An 8,470-nucleotide genomic window follows, 5' to 3' on the forward strand; every position below is an offset into this window, starting at 1 on the left:
AATCATATCCTATATGCTATAACTTCTCTGTGAATTTACCCTGAGGCTCTGTCCTAAATCTCTTTTGCTTGATACTTTATGATCTTTCTTTTGGTAATATCTTGAGAAGCAGTGTAACATAATAGATAGAAAGCTGGCCTCAGAGTCAGAAAGACAAGTTCAAAGCTGTCTTCTGACATAAAATGACTTTGTTATCCTCAACAATAGACATTATCTCAGTGCTACAATCTGCTAAATTGTCAATCTGCATTAGCAGAGAGATTTTTCCTCACTAAGAAGCTCTCTGTACTAGTGAAATCTTGGGTCCAAATATCTTGCTTCAAATGAAAAGACCTTCCAAATATATATGATCTCATTTCTTTTTTGAGCTCCAGTCCAATATGACTAACTGCTCCCTAGAAATTTCCAATTGGAAAAAAAAAAAGAAAGAAATTTCCACTTGAGTGTTATATAGCCAATTCAAATTCACCATGCCTAAAAAGAAATTGATCTTTTTCCTACCAAAATTCATCCCTTTTTCCCAAATTCTGCACTCCATGTGTGACTTAAGGGAAGTAAATTTACCTCTCTCAAGTTTAGTTTATTATCTATAAAATAAAGAAGTCATACTAGATGGACTCTGACCTTATCTATATGGACTGACTCCTATTCAAGATCAAGTATCAGCATGATTTTAGTCACCCATGTCTACCATCTAGGAATCATCCCTGATTCATCACTCTACTTTACTCCACATCTTTGTCTTTATAAAAGTCAAACCTGTACATTAAAACATCAGTTTAACAATTGTGTGGAGGATGAATTAGAGAAGAGAAAGAATGAAAGCAGAGAAATGAATTCAGAGGCCAATGTAATATCTAGATCAACAATCCTCAAAGTGTGTTCTGCAGATTCTTAAGGTATCTAAGATCTTTTAAGGGGGGGGGTTCTACAAAGTGAAAACAATTTTTATAATACTAATATATTATATTATTTACCTATTATTTGCCTATTAAAATGCATTATATTTTAAGATATTATTTGCCTATTAAAATACTCCTTTTTCCAACTATATATTCATGTGAAGCTGGGTTTTTTTTCATATACTTGAACAAAAACAACATATTAAATCAGATATTAAAGAGATTTATAGAAAACCTATAAAATAGTCATTTTTACAATTTTTTTATATTTGGAAAAAAATGGTATCTATAAAAATGTTATGTTGTTATATAACATATGACATTTTAAATTCATTAATAACATTTTTAAATGATCAACTTTTGTTCTAATATACTAAATTTAATAAATATAATTTACATAAATAAAGGCTTTTGCAAGTGCTCTATGATTTTGAGATTAGAAAAGAGTCCTGAAAAAAACTTCTGAGAAAATTGGAAACAAGTATGGCAGAAACTACGCATTGATACACATTTAACACCATATGCCAAGATAAGGTCAAAATGGGTTCATGATTTATACATAAAGAATAATATTATAAGGAAATTAGAAGAATATAGGATAGTTTACCTCTGAGATCTGTAGAGAAGGAAGGAATTTGTGACCAAAGAAGAACTGAAACTTATAACTGAACACCAAATAGATAATTTTGATTATATTAGATTAAAAAGTTTTTGTACAAACAAAACTAATACAGAGAAGATTAGAAGGGAAGCAATAAATTGGGAGAATATTTTTACATTTGAAGGTTCTGATAAAGATCTCATTTCTAAAATGTATAGAGAATTGACTCAAATTTATAAGAATTCAAGCCATTCTCCAATTGATAAATGATCAAAGGATATGAACAGACAATTTTCAGATGAAATAAAAACCATTTCTAATCATGTGAAAAGATGCTCTAAATAATTATTGATCAGAAAAATTCAAATTATGACAACTCTGAGATACCACTACATAGCTCTCAGATTGGCTAAGATGACAGGAAAAAATAATGACAAATATTGGAGGGGATGTGGGAAAACTGGGACACTGATACATTGTTGGTAGAATTGGGAATGGATCCAGCCATATCCTCAAAAAATTATCAAACCGTGCATACCCTTTGACCCAGGAGTGTTTCTACTGGGCCTATATCCCAAGGAGATTTTAAAGGAAGGAAAGGGACCCACATGTGCAAAAATGTTTGTGGCAGCCCTTTTCATAGTGACAAGAAACTGGAAACTGAGTGGATGCCCATCAGTTGGAGAATGGCTGAATAAGTGGTATATGAATGTTATGGAATATTATTGTTATGTAAGAAACAACTAACAGGATGATTTTAGAGAGGCCTGGAGAGATATACATGAACTGATGCTAAGTGAAATGAGCAGAACCAGGAGATCATTGTACATGGCAACAACAATATTATACAATGATCAGTTCTGATGGACATGATTCTTTCCAACAATGAGATGATTGATCTTGTTCCAGTGATCTTGTGAGGAAGAGAGTCATCTACACCCAGAAATAGGAGTATGGGAACTGAGTTTGGATCACAGCATAACATAAGATTCTCAATCTTTTTATTATTGTTTGCTTGCATTTTGTTTTCTTATTCATTTTCTTTCTTTTTTGATATTTTTTTGTACTGTAAGATAACTGCATAAATATGTTTTGCATATATTGGATTTAACATATATTTTAACATGTATAGCATATATTGGATTGCTTGCCATCTAGAGAGGGAGTGGGAGGAAAGAGGGGAAAATTTGGAATACAAGGCTATGCAAGAGTCAGTGTTGAAAAATTATCCATGCATATGTTTTGAAAATAAAAAACTTTAATTAAAAAAATTGTCCTGAGACCACAAAGTTGAAGAATAGTTTGTCTAGGTAAAATGTAATAAGGCTCTATACTAGAGAGTCATCCATAGATAAGAAAGGAACAAATGTAAGATCTGTTGTTATGAGAGAATTGAGAAAATTTGGTTACTAATCGGATTTAGATGACTTCTTAAATTAAATTGTAAATACCTATAACTTAAGCAAGCACTTCAGATATACAATGAGATTTTTCTCAGAATAAAACAGGATGATATGGCTATATATATATTTATCATATATTTCATTCACCTGAAAAAGATATGAGAGTTTTACTAAACTATAATTATAATATGAGACATTGACAGTCCTAAAATCTTAGGCTAAATTAAGAAAGCCAAAATATATAACAATTAGTAGCTAATAGCTGTGCTGTTCTCTGCTGATATTCCATAAACATTTATCCAGCACTTACTATGTTTCAGGCACTGTGCTACATATTAGGGATACAAAAAAAGACCAAAAAAAAAATTCTGCCTTTGAATAACTCACATTTCAATGAGTTGACAATCTGTAAACAAGTATATGTAAGTCAGTTGTACATAAGATAATTTGTAAATAATCAATAGAGTGAAGAAATTGGAATTAAGGGGGACTTAGGAAGACTTCCTACAGAAAATGAGTTTTAGCTAGGATTTGAAGGAAACAGAAATTATGTAAGAGAAGGTATGAAAAGAGTATTTTAGGAAAGTTAAAGTAAGTCATTAAAAATATCTAAAAGCTAGGGAAAAAAAAAACAATGATAAAATTCATCTTGAAAGAATACAAGGTCAAGAATATCAAGAGAAAGAATGAAAAAAAGTGAAGGGAGATGGCCTACAGCCTATCCTGCAGTACCAGATATCAAACTATGATACAAGGTAGTAATCATCAAAACAATCTAATACTGACTGAGAAATAGAGTAGTGAATCAGTGAAATAGATCAGATACACAATTCACAATTGTAAATGATCATAGTAATCTAATTTCATAAACCCAAAGATGCAAACTTTGGGGGCAAGACCACACCTCTTGACAAAAATTGCTGGGAAAATTAGAGAGCAATTTGGTGGAAACCAGCATCTCACACCATATACCAAAGTAAGGTCAAAATGGGTAAATGATTTAGACATAAAAGATAATTAAAATGATTATGAAAATGGTAGTGCCCTCAATAGTAATAGAGCAATTAGGAAGAGGGAAGGATTTAGGGAGAAAGATAATGAGCACAGTTTTTAGATATCTTGGATTTAAGATGTCTACAGGATACCCAGTTAAAGATCTCCAATAGGCATTTGGAGATGTAAGACTGGAGATTAGCAAGAAAAGGTTAGATCTGGATAAGTAAACTGGAGATCATCAGCACATAGATGATCACTCAATCCATTGTGATGAGATCACTATGTGAAATAGTCTAGAAATAAAATATGTTACAAAATATAGCTCTATGGGACACCCTGAGATAGCAGGTATGACACTGATGAAAATCTAGATTATTATATTCAATTCTCAGACATCATATTTTAAAGGAAAAACCATTAATAAACTGGATATATCCAGAAGAGAGCAACCAGTGTGAAGAAAAGTATTGAGTTTTTCTCATGTGAGCATCAGTTGAAGATACAGGGAATATTTAGACTAAAGAAGAAAAGGCTTAAAGGGGACATGATTGCTGTCTCCAAGAATTTGAAGGACTATATTTTGTGAAAGAGGGATTAAGCTTATTCAATTTGGCTGCTTAGGAAAGGCAGTGTGTAAAAGTTTTAGAAAGACAAATTTAGATTTGATGTGTAAGAAATCTTCCTAACAATTATGTTAGCTGTGAAAAAAGTATAATAAACAACCTCAGGGAGTAGAATACTAACCTCACTGGGGTGTTTAAATGGAGGCTTCATGATCATGGGTCAGGTAAGCTATGGAAGAATTCATATACAGGTTAGACTACATAGTCTTAGAAATCCCTGTTAGAAAGAAAAATCTATGATTCTTAGAATACAAAATGAGGAAGACAGCATTTAGAACTGCATGTGGGAATGTATTCAACTCTCTGAAACCAAAGCTCATCCTTTTAATAACCACTTTACTCCCACTGGTGATATATGGTTACATCATACTATAAAATAATCAATCAATAAATATATATTAAGTGTTTATTATATCTCATTCATAATACTAAGCACTGAGAAGATAAAGCCAAGAGTGAAAAAGTTCCTGCCTCTGAGAAACTTATATTCTAATAGAAGAAAAATAGGAATAGCAATAACGATAGCTAACATTTATATAGTTCTTCAAGGCATGCAAAGCATTATTCATTATATACTCCCAACTTAGGGATATAGATGCTACTAAATCCCTGATTTTACTAATGAAAAAAACTGAGATTAATGCTTGCCCAGGGCCAGCTAATAAATGTCTAATGCTGGATCTGAATCCATTCTTACTGGCTCCACATCTAGTTTTCTATTCACCATGTGATTTAGTTGCCTCAATTAGATGGCTAAAATAAATGATCATATTTAGATATGCAAGATACAAACAAAGTAGGTATAAGATATGAAAGCACTATCATCTTGGGGGATCAAAAAACGCCTCCTAGGAGTGTGACACTTGAGTTGAAAACTCCAATAAACAGGAAAAGAAAGAAAGTATTGCAAGCACTGGGGACCATCAATGTAAAGGCATGGAGATATGAAATAGTGTTGTGTGTTAGAAATAGAAACAAGGCTGGTATGGCTAGATCAGTGAGTATGTAAAGAACAGTAACATGTAGGAAGGTGCTAATTTAAACATTAAGACTTTGTATTTGATCCTTGACGTATTAGAGATTACACAATATCCAAAGGAAAAAAAAAAGGTGGGGTAAGAAGGAAAAGAATATGATGACCAAAGGTCAATGGAAAAACATATGGTAGGTGATTTAGGCCTGCAATATTATATTTAATGTTCTATACATAATACATGGTATCCACACTAAGGTCTATTGACAAAATCTGAAGAATGAAGGATGACTGGTCTAACTCTTTTTTCAAGATGGAAATTCCAGGGGATAGCTAGGTGGCAGCTAGGTGGCACAGTGAACAGAGCACCAACCCTGAAGTCAGGAGAATCTGAGTTCAAATCTAGTCTCAGACACTTAACACTTCCTAGCTGTGTGACAGTGGTGGGCAAGTAACAACCCCAATTGCCTCAGCAAAAAAAAAAGAATAGATGCAAATACCAGGAAAAATCAGAAAAGGGGGCCTCAAGGGCCAAGGAAGAAATTGCTGAAGTGTAGTGGTAAAGTCCAAAGAAAATAACATGTATGTATGCAACATATAAAACATGTATATGGGTAGGTAATATAAGACACAAAATACAAACAACAAGATTTTAGATGAGACCGAATGGACAAGAATTGCAGTAGCTAAAGGATCATGAATAGGTTCTGATCTTCATAAATGGAACAAGTACCCACATCAGTGAGCTCAATGATGGATTGAAGTTGTATTATAATTATTACATTATATATTATTCTATATATTGCAACACAAGTATGATATATTAAGGACAAAGAAGAAATGTAAGCAATATGTTATGAAGGCATTTGTGAAGAGAGAACTTCTTTTGGGTTAGGACAACTAAGATGGACTTAAGCTGGATATTGGAGGAAGAAGAGGATTTTAATGAGCAGAGATATGCAGGAGTGCATTTCAAACAAGATGAAGAGATCACATGGAGACATAAAAACATAAGTCTAGAATGAGATCAGAAAACAGTTGATCTGTTTGTTTTGACTATAATGTGTAGTTTTGAAGGAATATAGTATAAAAGAAGACTAGAAAGGTCAGTTGGAGAAATATGAACAAGAATTTTAAATGCATCCTAAAGAGTTTATCTTTTGTCCTTTAGAAAAAAGGAGACAGCTGATGGGGGGAGAGTTGACTGTGATACAATAATATCCATTCTGTATATTAAGAAGATTTCTTAGATTTTATTTTATTTTCAGTTTCAAATCCTTCCTCCTCTCTCATCCACTGAGAAAGCAAGAAAAATAAAAAAAAAATAAGTATAGTCATGTAAAACAAATTCCCACATTAACTATTTTTAAAGACAAAGAAATAAAGAAAAATAAACTTTAATATGCATCCTGAGAACATCAGTTCTCTATCTGGAGATAGGCAGCAGGTTTCACCATGACTCCCTTGGAATTGTGATTGGTCACTGTGTGGAGCAGTCTGTCAAAATTGATTATCTTTATAATATTATTATTATTATATAAATGTTTCTCCTGGTTCTGGTCACTTCACTTTGCATCAGTTCCTATGGATCTTCCCAAGTTTTATCTGAACCTTTCCCTTTCATCATTTCTTATAGCACAATGGCATTCCATTATATTCAATTACCATAATTTGTTCACCCATTCCCTAATTTGTGGGCATTCTCATTGCCACCACAAAAAAAAATAGCTGCTATAACTATTTTGGTACATATAAGTCCTTTTCTTTTTTCTTTGATTTCATTGGGGATATAGTCTTAGTAGTAGTATTGCTAAATCAAAGGATATACACAGTTGAATAGTTTTTAGGGCACAGTTGCAAATTGCTTTCCAGAATGGTTAATAAGGAAGATTACATGAAGTATAAAGGATGCATTGGTGAAGGAAAAAAAACTGAATGCAGAATGATAGCTTAGAGATTATATCTTTTACATGTATAAATTTTAAAGCATCATTATTAAATTATGTTGATGTTTTTTCCTCAATTTTATTTTATTTTTTTCAAAATACATGTAAAGATAGTTTTCAATATTCATTTCTGTAAAACTTTGTGTTCCAAATTTTTCTCCTTCCCCAAAACACCAAGCTATCTGATATAGGTTAAACATGTACAATCCTTTTAAACATATTTCCATATTAGTCATATTGTCATGTTGTAAAAGAAAAATCAAATGAAAAGGGAAAATAAAATACAAGGGGAAAAATGGTGAAAGTACCATGCTTCAGTCCTAATTTAGTCTCCATAATTCTTTCTCTGGATGTGGATGGTATTTTCCATTCCATCTCTATTAGAATTGCCTTGAATCACCACATTGTTAAGGAGAGCCAAATCCATCACAGTTGATGATTCACATAATCTTGTTATTACTATGTACAATGTTCTCCTTTTTATGCTCAGTTCACTCAGCAGCAGTTCAATAAGTCTTTCCAGGCTTTTCTGAAATCAACCTGCTCATCATTTCTTATAGAACAATAATATTCCATTATATTCATATGCCATAACTTATTTAGCCATTCCCCAATTGATGGAATGGGCATCAATATTTTAAGAACAACTTTTATAATATTTAAATTAATATTGTTTCCCAGATATGAACATTTACTAAAGTTATTTGCTAAGATCTAAGCTTTTGGTTTTTGTTAATGCTTGACCCAGTAAATTTTGTTTATTTTGAATATATTTCTCTTCTTTAGAATTTCTCTACTATAAGTTTCTTTAAATCAATAACTCATTTTTTGACTAATATGGACATATAGTCTACTGGGCTTTCTAGCTGCCCTACCTGACACATAGGAGGTGCTTAATTAATGTTTGTTGATAGATTTTTATGTTCAGCAACCAAGACTGTGTCTAGCACAAGCAGGCCCTTAATGAATGCTTGCTGAATTGAATTTGAATTCGTGATAAATCAGATCTATTTACAGGACCAAAAT

This window comes from Sarcophilus harrisii, chromosome 4, assembly GCF_902635505.1.
Source record: "Sarcophilus harrisii chromosome 4, mSarHar1.11, whole genome shotgun sequence".
NCBI lineage: Eukaryota > Metazoa > Chordata > Mammalia > Dasyuromorphia > Dasyuridae > Sarcophilus > Sarcophilus harrisii.